Genomic DNA, 12,266 nt, shown 5'->3' on the forward strand with positions numbered 1-12,266 from the left:
AGGATGTCCTTTTGAAAACTCAATTTTGGTCGAATAATCTAATAAGCCTTTTTAAAGAAAAACATAAGGTATCTTGAATAACAAATCCCAAACACCCCATCAACATACTTATGTGGGTTATTTTGTTATTTATAGAATTACTATTGTCTTCATACGATTGGCAAAGAGAGTTACTGACTCCTTCTCATTGGTTAAAAGTGAAAGATGTCATAAAAGAAGATTGGCGTCAATTTATTTTCCAAAAGAACACACGTATTAATGGGGTTACTTTGTTCATTGGAATTGGAATAAAATAATAAACATAAAATTCTTGTCTTATTAGATTATAGTGAAGCTTTTAGAATAAGGACCTGACCCAAATATGGAATTAAGAACCCATGGAATTGGCAGTTAAACTTTCGACATAACTATATGTTCTCTGTGCAACATAATATCCCTTTTGTATTCTGAGCAATTATGAACTCAGATCTATCCTTTTGACATCTATGATGAGCCAACTGATTTGGTCTCCCTTGACCCTCCTATGATTTTTCAATGTAATATCGAACTAATTAGGTATAAATCGACAACATGAGTTAGAGGATAAAGTTACATTAGTGCAAGGAGTGTAGGTATATACTTCCGCCATTTATCCCGTCAACTGATTTTTCCTTCAGAATAATACATCTACACCTTCCAATAACACCTGGTAGATGATTATGATGATGAAACATTGTTTGTTGAATTAGCCCTAATGATGCTGCAACAAAGAGATGACGAGCTGATGTGTATGGGTGTTGAATCTGTCAAGCCCAAATTTGATTCTCTATAGATGTTCCCTGATATAAAAAGAATTTAAAATGGACATGAATTATGAGTAAAATGGTAATTTGGGAACACTGTAATAAACTACAATGTTTTTGAAGCAAAAAAGGTATAGAACGAAGGTTTTAAACAGATAATTGTGGAGAAATATCAAGTAATGAATAGTACTGTTGAGTATGAATCCACAGAAATGTTGAGTGTGAATCCACAGAAATGTTGAGTGTGAATCCACAGAAAAGCTGGTCCAAAATGGCAGGAACAATGTGAAGTTGTGAAGCCACAATTGTTGAATGAAGACCCAGTTGTGTTTTTTGACTACTTCTGATTTCCATCTCTATATAAGAGATTATTCTATATTTGTAAAACTTGTATCTAGTGTAACACAGAAAGAGTGCAGATTAGCACCAAGAAATGTAAATTCCTAGTTACCGGTGGACGTAGGTCAGAGAAGGACCGAACCACGTTAAATCCCTCGTGTTCATCCTTGTGTTCTTGTTTTTCGTGAGCTGTGTGTGTGTTTAGAGTCGTGTGTTAAGTGTCTCGATCCTAACAAGTGGTATCAGAGCAAGGTTGTAGCTCCAGAAGGTGATTTTAAGTTTTTGGTCGAAATTTTTTTTCGTCAAAAACGATTTTGGTGTATACCGTTGGAAAGGTCTCGTTCCGAAGATTCCGAAAATATTTTTTTCTGAATTTTTTGACCACCGGAAGACGTCCAAATCGCCTGTCAAAGGTTACCAGAATAGTGACCGGAAAAACCAGTTTGGCCGGAGAAGACGACACTGTAGACCGGAGTTCCGCCGGAGAAGACGACACTGTATACCGGAGTTCCGCCGGAGAAGACGACACTGTAGCAGGAACTGTAGCACGACGTCAGCAGTGATGTCAGCAGGCACTGTAGCAGGCAGTGTAGCAACACTGTAGCAGATTTGAAAATTTGCAATTTGGCCCCTGAATTTCCAGAAAATTGCAAGATAGGTCATTGTTCTTTCAGAAAATGGCAGAAAGCAGTAAGCTTCAGATTGAGAAGTTTGATGGGAAAGATTTTGGTTGGTGGAAGATGCAAATTGAAGATTTGCTCGTGCAGAAAGACTTGGACGCAGTTTTAGGTGAAAAATCGGAGGCGATCACACAAGCAAACTGGGAGACTTTGGATAAGAAGGCCAAGGCATTTATTAGACTGACTTTGTCAAAGGATGTTGCCTTCAACATTTTGAAGGAGACCTCGGCAAAGGGAATCATGGAGGCATTGTCTAATATGTACGAGAAGCCGTCGGCAGCAAATAAAGTCTTCCTGATTCGGGAACTAGTCAACACGAGGATGAGGGAAGGAAGTTCAGTTACAGTACACATCAACAATTTGAACTCGATTTTATCCAGACTTGGGTCAGTGGGAATAAAATTTGAGGACGAAGTTCAAGCTTTACTACTGTTATCATCATTACCTGACAGTTGGTCCGGAACAGTTACAGCCGTTACTAGTTCCGCAGGATCGAAAGAGCTCACTTTTGAGGGAATTCGGGATTTAATTCTAGGCGAAGACGTCAGACGAAGAAATTCCGGGGAATCATCAAGTGAACAATTGAATGCGGTCAGAGGTAGAAGAAATAACAGAGGTAGTGGGAGCGGGAACAAGAGAAGGAGTCAGTCGAGGACTCGAAATGATGTGACTTGTTGGAACTGTAAAGAGGTTGGACATTTCAGGAATCAATGTCCAAAAGACAAGAAATAAGTTAACGTTGCAGTAGACCATTCAGATGATGATGTTTTGATCTGTAGTGTGGAGAGCAATGTGGATTCATGGGTTATGGATTCGGGTGCTTCATTTCACGCTACCCACAGCCGTGAAGCACTGCAGAATCTGAAAGAAGGAGATTTTGGTAAGGTAAGACTGGCGAACTATGAGGTTCTTGATGTGACGAGCATAGGTGACTTAGATTTGAAGACTCCAGTTGGTCCATGGACTTTGAAGGATGTCCGGGTAATTCCAAGTCTGAAGAAACAGTTGATTTCTGTTGGGCAGTTGGATGAACAGGGACACGAGGTTAAGTTCAGGAATGGGCAGTGGAAGGTTGTCAAAGGAAATCTTGTGATTGCTCGTGGACATAAGAGGGGTTCATTATATATGGTCAGTTTACCGTCTGAGGGAGTAACCGTCCCAGTTCAGAAGAAAAACAAAATCCGGTTCATAGAGTCTCGTGGACAGAAGAAGGTTTGCTTTGCAGATGGCAAACCCAGAGTCACAGGTCAGATTCAGGTTGAACGTGTTTGGAACGGTTCAGAAAAACCAGTCAAGGGCATTCATAGCAGTGGGAGCAAGGGTTGTGCTTCAGCTAGAATACCCAGAACACAGTAGGTTAAGAGAACCAGTATTCCATCTGTAAAAGTCTCTCCAGATTCTCTGCTTCATATGGAGAGTGTCGTTTGTTCTCAGGATGTTCCAGGATCGGGCAGTTCATTTCAGTGGGAGCCGATGGAGACAGAGAACAGGTCAGTGGCAGACTTAGCCATGACTGATGTGTTGGAGCTAACGAGAGCTTCAACTGGCCTTCAGGTTAATTGAAGAGAAGGCCAGGGTAACTAGGAAGGAGTTAAGATCAAATACAGATGCACAGTTGAAGCACAGGTGAAGATTGTTCCGTGGCTTCAAGTGGGAGATTGTTGAGTATGAATCCACAGAAATGTTGAGTGTGAATCCACAGAAATGTTGAGTGTGAATCCACAGAAAAGCTGGTCCAAAATGGCAGGAACAATGTGAAGTTGTGAAGCCACAATTGTTGAATGAAGACCCAGTTGTGTTTTTTGACTACTTCTGATTTCCATCTCTATATAAGAGATTATTCTATATTTGTAAAACTTGTATCTAGTGTAACACAGAAAGAGTGCAGATTAGCACCAAGAAATGTAAATTCCTAGTTACCGGTGGACGTAGGTCAGAGAAGGACCGAACCACGTTAAATCCCTCGTGTTCATCCTTGTGTTCTTGTTTTTCGTGAGCTGTGTGTGTGTTTAGAGTCGTGTGTTAAGTGTCTCGATCCTAACAAGTACCAATGCCATTTTCATCAAGTGTTTAAGCTACAATGCTTAAACGCATGTTTGTCGGTAATTTAATATGAAAATTGTATTGTAACAAATAGATGATCACCGGTTTTTAGCAAAACCGGTTACATGAATCCAGATTTACTCCTGAAGAAGTTGATAGTCTATTTCATAATTGTAATAATCAACTAACCACATATGCAAGTAACACCACGATACTGAGAACTCTGAGCCCTAGGTCTTCTCCTACTCTTTCTCACCTGCTGCTAATGTTGATGCCCTAATTCTTTTTCGTCTACCACACTTGCATAACAGCATCCAACCACTGATGCTGGCCATGGTCTGTATCATTCTCCAGAAAGGACTGCATATATTGTCGTTGAGGGAAGTGTAGGTAGTCTGGCGTGCAATTGATGCCATTTGAGAGGCTAAGAAAAGATAGAGACGGGAAAGATGTTATAAGAAGGAGAATGGGAACGGGTTGGGAAAGCAGACGGTTGGAGATTAAGATGTGATAAATTGTATACAAGTTTTAATTTGACTTTTTGAGGCTAATGGAATTATGGGAAAGTAGTAATAAATAAAATATGGGGCATTTGAGTTATCAAAAGCCGCTGTAGCACATCTAAAACATAGCGTCTGCCACTTTGGGGGCATAACTCACTCCTCTAACCCAGGGTCCTGGTTCAAGTCCTGGCAGTGGCATTTTACATATTTTTTTTAACAAATCTGTTTTTTCTCTCCGTTTTTTATACGTCTTATATATAATTTTCTTACTTGATTTGTGAATAATAAATAATAATATTAAATATTTTTAGATAATTAAATTGTCAGATTCTATTTTAATAATATATTATCATAGAAATAATTTTTTAAACAAAACAATTGAGAATGATGTATATACCGTGAGAAAACTATAAATATTCAACATATCCAAACTTATTTTTTCTTATAGAAAAGTAAATACCTTTTAATTTATTTTGGAAAATGAACTTTTCTAAAAAACGTTTTCTGGCCCGCTTCCGAGAATCGACTAATCTCCCCTGCGAATCAATAGAATATTAAATAAGTACTATTGAAATATTAGGAATAGATCGTAAGTTAAACATGACATTATCATATTATGTTGCCTTTTGATGACCACTTTAATTAAGAATTATTTAAATATCAGGACTAAAATGTAACCTTAAACATGACATTATAAAATATGATATAATTTTTTCCTTTTTTTTGTTTAACCACCTGAGAGATGATATAAAAAACATGAACCGAAAAACTTAAAACAAAACAAATGTTTACCGGTTAAAATAGGGAAACTAAGACAAATTAGAGCGTCTAAACGTGGTTTGGTTCTATGCTTTTATAGCGCCCTACTTTATTTTCTTTTTCACTACCTTACGTGTGTCCTCCCTCCTTAATAATTAAGGGGGGGGGGGGTAGATATCCCTCTAAATTTTTAAGTACCTTCCCTTCCCCTACCTCGTCACTCTCTCCTCTAGATCTCCACACGCCGGACATAATTCTCTTTGCAAATTCTTAGTCGCCACCTCGCCTTCCTCTATATTTTTTGTAAAAATTGAATATCATGATACATAAAAATGTGTGTCGTCTTCCTTTATGACAAAGTCCTTAATGACACGTAATGTGTAGCATGTTGTAAATACATGTCATAAGCTTACGACACGTAAATGTTTGTCGTACTCCTTTATAATTGGGGGTTTAACGACAAGCATTTGTGTGTCATCCATACCCCATTATGACACACAATACGTGTCATTAAAAGAGTTGTTTTGTAGTAGTGACATATACTATCCTGCATAATTTTAGATGCATCTAAGCTACCAGAAAATAACATATTTTCCTACTTTTGTTTAAACATAAAAAATACCAACGTGCTTTAAATATCATATTTGCCTACTTTTGTTTAAACTCAAAAACTACCAACATGCTTTGCCTTATCTGCTTATCATATCATTCTTCTTTATTTGCTTGTTATAGCATCCTTCATAATTAATATAGATGCGTCAAAGCCACTAGAAATTATTATTTTTTCTTATTTTTGTTAAACTAAAAAATAGCAGTGTACTTTGTGTTTTTCCTTATTATAGCCTCCTACTTGAATATAGATGTATCAAATCCATTGGAAAATACCATACTTTCCTATTTAAGTTAAGGCAAAAAATAGCAACATGCTTTTCTTTATTTGCTTCCTATAACATCCTACTATAGTTGCTTTGTTATTATATCCTACATGACTATAAATGTATCAAAGCCAGCCGGGAAAGATAAACTTTTTCTTCTTTTGGTTGAATAAATAAAATTGCAACAAACTTTGCTTTATTTGCTTATCATAGCATCCTACTTGTAGATAGCGAATTCACTCCATGTTGTATTGTGAATCTAGACGTTTAAACAAGGTATTAATTAATTTATTCATTATTTACCTTTAATTTTGGGTATATTTGTTGTTTATGTATTACATATTCTTTATATCTTACTGAACTAATGTAAACATGTGATTCTTTTAACTCAGGATATGACGGTTTACTTAATATGTGGAACACCAACACTAACATTAATCACACCAAGACCAATTATCTTTTTCTTCTTATAGTTTCATTGGTATCTTGCTTTGATCAATTTTTAAAAATGAGAACATTAAAACAAAAGGGATACAAAAGATAGAGATCGTAATCAACAAACCAATTTACTTTGAACTTAGGTTTTCCACGGAAAAAAAAAATAATGACCGGAATAGGATTTGGTCAAAGGTACTTTTTTTTTTCATTTTATAATAATAATAAATGGCACATTCTGGAATTTCCATTGAACTTGTATCGTAGAAAGATTCATGTATCCAAAACAATCTTTCTTATTCTTGTAAAGACCCGATATGTCCACCGAAAGGATGTTAATCTACAGCTTTGAAATGTGAAGATTTTAAATTTGAAAAGTTGAATAAGGACTCCCGTAATAGAGGATGTGAACAACATATGCAGAATCTTGAGAGGACCTAATCTACTAGATGAAGTTTTTTTGGTAAGAAAGAATGGTTTTGGTTAATGGCGCAAGACCGAGAGAAATAACAAAAAAGTGCAGTGATAATAGGGTGTAATTTTTAGTTAAGTTTATATAATTTTTAAAATTTTAGTTTAATGAAAAAAGTTGGGCATTATTAACCTTTTATTTGTATAAATTTTTTTAGTTAAAATTTTTAAAAACAATAAATACTTTTTATATTTAAAAAAAATAGTATTTGGTGAAATTTTGAAAGATAGGTATCTGCTTAAAAGAAAGGAATTAAAATGGTAAGAAGGAAAATTATTAGGTTGAGACGATCTGAAATATTAGGATGCAACATCTTGGTTCAATTTTATTTAATTGTCAAGATTTAATGATGCAATTCAATAGAACTAAGAGACTATATGACTACAAGGAGAAAGAAATATGACAAAACACTCTATGTCGCTTACTCACTTCGGAACAATGCATGACGTGATTCCATTCCATCTATGTTTCATATTGCATTATTGGGTAACATAGAATTACATGATTCCAAACCACGTGTTGTTCATTTTAATAAAGGGTACTTGGTTATGGTGAAGTTGCAACCATATCACCTGAAAGCTATGCCCAACAAGCAAGAAAAAAAGGTATATCGGACCTCTTCCGATTCTTAAAAAAGTAGTTAGGTTGCATACAGGCTGAATTACCGATTGATGCTCAAATTCATGATGTTTTTCATGTTACATTGCTAAAACAATTCATAGGAAGTCATCGGAAGTTCCTTTTCCATTACCAAAACATTTTATTGATTTTAGTCCAGTTACATATACGGGATAAAATAGAGGTAAATCAAGAGGGCCAAAATAAACATCGGTCTATTATAGCATGGAAAGGAATGCATCATAGTTCTGTTCTACTACTTGGGAGGAAGTAGGATGCTTCCTAAAAACTTATTATGATTTCAACCTTTAGGACGAGGTTGGGGTGGAAAAGGAATATTGATACAAGTTAACAAAATGACACATCAGACAAAGAAAATTTAGTTGGAATAGAGAATTTGTTGGCTCAAAATTGAACAAGAAAAGTAACCAATTTACCAACTTGATATCGAGGATAGTAACATTGTAACATAATCTGTTGTAATGAAATTGACTTTTAGATATAAATACTAAAGAAAAAAGGGGGGAAGTACTTTGCATGCTAATTAATGTGATTCATTTCTATTCTTCTCTATGTTTCACAATGTTTCTTTCTCTTTTTCATCTCTTTTATTTTCAAAATTGGCAAACGATTTCTATCATTCATGCTATATCATGCCTCCAACTTTTATGGAAGAAGAAGAAGAAGATTAATTAGTGATATACAACATCAACAATCTGAAGAAGTAATGATGAAGGTAGTTTAATTTGAAATCTAAATTCGTGCTTTAGTTTTCGATATTGATTCATCTGTCTGTCAATAAAGAGGGGTTGTGTCGCTCGCTCACTAAACACCAGTACCAAAGTTGGAATTAAGCTTCGTTGACCGAGTTGACCATTTATGATGATGTCAATGACAATGATTCAAAATATCATATTGAACCGAATATCATCACATCTTAATATAAATGGAATTAATAGCGAAAAGGATACAAGTATTGTGACCCCAACTCCAAACACAAACATCATCCGAAACAATACTATGCTTGATAAATTTCATCTTGTGTTAATTTTGTGCTAAAATAATTAATTTCCTTTGAATTCATAATATTTCTAAACTTAAAATAGAGATAATTCGATTTTGAACTGCGTAAATTCGATGTTTTGAGTGCGGAAAAGAAGAGTTGAAGAACGTGGAATTTATTGGAGGATGTCCTTTTGAAAACTCAATTTTGGTCGAATAATCTAATAAGCCTTTTTAAAGAAAAACATAAGGTATCTTGAATAACAAATCCCAAACACCCCATCAACATACTTATGTGGGTTATTTTGTTATTTATAGAATTACTATTGTCTTCATACGATTGGCAATGAGAGTTACTGACTCCTTCTCATTGGTTAAAAGTGAAAGATGTCATAAAAGAAGATTGGCGTCAATTTATTTTCCAAAAGAACACACGTATTAATGGGGTTACTTTGTTCATTGGAATTGGAATAAAATAATAAACATAAAATTCTTGTCTTATTAGATTATAGTGAAGCTTTTAGAATAAGGACCTGATCCAAATATGGAATTAAGAACCCATGGAATTGGCAGTTAAACTTTCGACATAACTATATGTTCTCTGTGCAACATAATATCCCTTTTGTATTCTGAGCAATTATGAACTCAGATCTATCCTTTTGACATCTATGATGAGCCAACTGATTTGGTCTCCCTTGACCCTCCTATGATTTTTCAATGTAATATCGAACTAATTAGGTATAAATCGACAACATGAGTTAGAGGATAAAGTTACATTAGTGCAAGGAGTGTAGGTATATACTTCCGCCATTTATCCCGTCAACTGATTTTTCCTTCAGAATAATACATCTACACCTTCCAATAACACCTGGTAGATGATTATGATGATGAAACATTGTTTGTTGAATTAGCCCTAATGATGCTGCAACAAAGAGATGACGAGCTGATGTGTATGGGTGTTGAATCTGTCAAGCCCAAATTTGATTCTCTATAGATGTTCCCTGATATAAAAAGAATTTAAAATGGACATGAATTATGAGTAAAATGGTAATTTGGGAACACTGCAATAAACTGCAATGTTTTTGAAGCAAAAAAGGTATAGAACCAAGGTTTTAAACAGATAATTGTGGAGAAAAATCAAGTAATGAATAGTACCAATGCCATTTTCATCAAGTGTTTAAGCTACAATGCTTAAACGCATGTTTGTCGGTAATTTAATATGAAAATTGTATTGTAACAAATAGATGATCACCGGTTTTTAGCAAAACCGGTTACATGAATCCAGATTTACTCCTGAAGAAGTTGATAGTCTATTTCATAATTGTAATAATCAACTAACCACATATGCAAGTAACACCACGATACTGAGAACTCTGAGCCCTAGGTCTTCTCCTACTCTTTCTCACCTGCTGCTAATGTTGATGCCCTAATTCTTTTTCGTCTACCACACTTGCATAACAGCATCCAACCACTGATGCTGGCCATGGTCTGTATCATTCTCCAGAAAGGACTGCATATATTGTCGTTGAGGGAAGTGTAGGTAGTCTGGCGTGCAATTGATGCCATTTGAGAGGCTAAGAAAAGATAGAGACGGGAAAGATGTTATAAGAAGGAGAATGGGAACGGGTTGGGAAAGCAGACGGTTGGAGATTAAGATGTGATAAATTGTATACAAGTTTTAATTTGACTTTTTGAGGCTAATGGAATTATGGGAAAGTAGTAATAAATAAAATATGGGGCATTTGAGTTATCAAAAGCCGCTGTAGCACATCTAAAACATAGTTTGACTATGAATTGTAATATATAAGAAATGTGAAATAATAATGGACGGAGACTTTGACTAATATATATGAATTAGGAGATGGAGGCGCAGCAATTTTGGTCATAAATGGAGGCGCCTCACATTGCCAACCTTTTGACCATAAATAGTAATATATATCTATTTGTTATTCTAATTTGGTAGGCGCAAATTCTTTGGACGGCATATGTAGTTCAATTCGTTTGGTATTCCTTTGGCTATAAATAGCCTAACCCATTTCATTACAACATAACCCCACGAACCAAATCAAATATATATATATATATATATATATATGTATATATATATATATATATATATATATATATATATATATATATACACCACCGTATATTTTAGCTCTCCCACTCTATTTGTAATCTCTTTCATAATCCTTGTAAACACTGCAAATTATAGTGAATTGTTTCTCGGCTTCCTCCGCCCGTGGTTTTTTCCCGATTTGGGTTTCCACGTAAATTCCTATGTCTCTATTCTATTTATTTTATTCGTATTTCGTTGTGATTATTACGCTTTGATAATTTTTGATCCCATTCCACATTGAGCTAATATTATTGAAGTCAATTTGGATCCGTCGTATTTTACAACAATTGGTATCAGAGCATCCGGGTTGTGATATTAGCTCGTTGGGATCATTTTATCAAGTAATTAATCATGTCTTCGGTAAAATACGATATTCCACTACTGGATCGTAACACCCGATTTCCGTTGTGGCAAGTAAAGATGAGAGACATTCTCATTCAGATGGATTTACACAAGGCGCTCTTGGGTTTCAATAAGATGCCCGATACATGGACAGAAGAAGAAAAGGAGATGAAAGATCTGAAGGCTTTATCCCAGATTCGTTTGCACTTGTCAAACGATGTTTTGCAAGATGTTCTAAAAGAAACGTCAGCGGCTTCTTTATGGCTAAAGTTGGAGCAACTGTTGATGACCAAGAGCTTACCAAACAAGTTGCATTTGAAGCAACGGTTGTTCAATCTCAAGATGATTGAAGGAGGCTCTTTAGCTGAACATATATCAACATTTAAAGAGTGTTAAGATTTATGGAGTCTTGAACAAATTGACAAGTTCCTAAGAGTTCAAGGGCCATAAATGTAACATTACATTTAACAATTGAATTATTCAATTGTTGTCGGCAAACGTTTGAATTAAATATTCAAATGGTCGGTGGACAATTATTTAATATTTGTTGGACGGCTAATGTGAATGGCAAAATTTTCAAAGTCAATCTTTGCGGCAATCCTGTGCATATTGCGGCTCACAAATATACCTATATATATGCATGTATGTTTTGCATATTTTGTGTGCAAAAACTTGAGAGAACATCAAGTGTAGAGTGTCAAGCCAATTGTAATCTTGTGAGTTTTAATAAAATTCTCTAGTTGCAACCCGTGGACGTAGGATTTGCACCGAATCCGAACCACGTAAAATCCTTGTGTTCTTCTTGCTTTATTTTCGTGAGTTTGTGTGTGTGTGATATTGTGTTTCCGCTGCGTGTACCCGGTCCGGTTCCTAACAACTGGTATCAGAGCCTGGTTAGCGAGGTTTGGAGGGTACGATCGTTTTTTTTTATCACGCACGAGTGTACCTGATTTGTATCTTGTTTGTCGTAATGGCTGAAGACAAGATTATAATCGAAAAGTTCAACGGTTCTGATTTTAGCTGGTGGAAAATGCAATTAGAAGCATTGCTATGTCAGAAAGACTTGGACATGGTACTCGGAGACAAACCGGAGAAAATGGAAAAAGCTTTTGAAGATGCGTGGAACTCAAAGGACAAGAAAGCCAAGGCGGTTATTACATTGTCATTGACGAAGAGCGTTGCTTTCAACATCATGAATGAAACCACGGCGCGTGGTATGATGGAGGCTCTGTCAAATATGTATGAGAAACCATCGGCGGCTAACAAGGTGTTCTTGATGAAGGAGTTGTTCACTACA

The 12,266-nt window shown here is 35.5% G+C and overlaps 1 long non-coding RNA gene across 1 annotated transcript; it reads right to left on the bottom strand.

Annotated features, from left to right (window-relative positions):
• Positions 1-9,074: 9,074 nt before the first annotated feature.
• On the bottom strand, positions 9,075-10,132 carry LOC145156745 (uncharacterized). Its single transcript, XR_013736896.1, has 2 exons — positions 9,848-10,132; positions 9,075-9,509 (listed from the first exon to the last, which is right to left on the bottom strand). It is a non-coding gene; the product is annotated as an uncharacterized LOC145156745 (long non-coding RNA).
• Positions 10,133-12,266: the final 2,134 nt, after the last annotated feature.

The sequence above is a fragment of the Lactuca virosa genome, chromosome 2 (assembly GCF_052849685.1).
Source record: "Lactuca virosa cultivar CGN04683 chromosome 2, Lactuca_virosa_CGN04683_v6, whole genome shotgun sequence".
Lineage (NCBI taxonomy): Eukaryota > Viridiplantae > Streptophyta > Magnoliopsida > Asterales > Asteraceae > Lactuca > Lactuca virosa.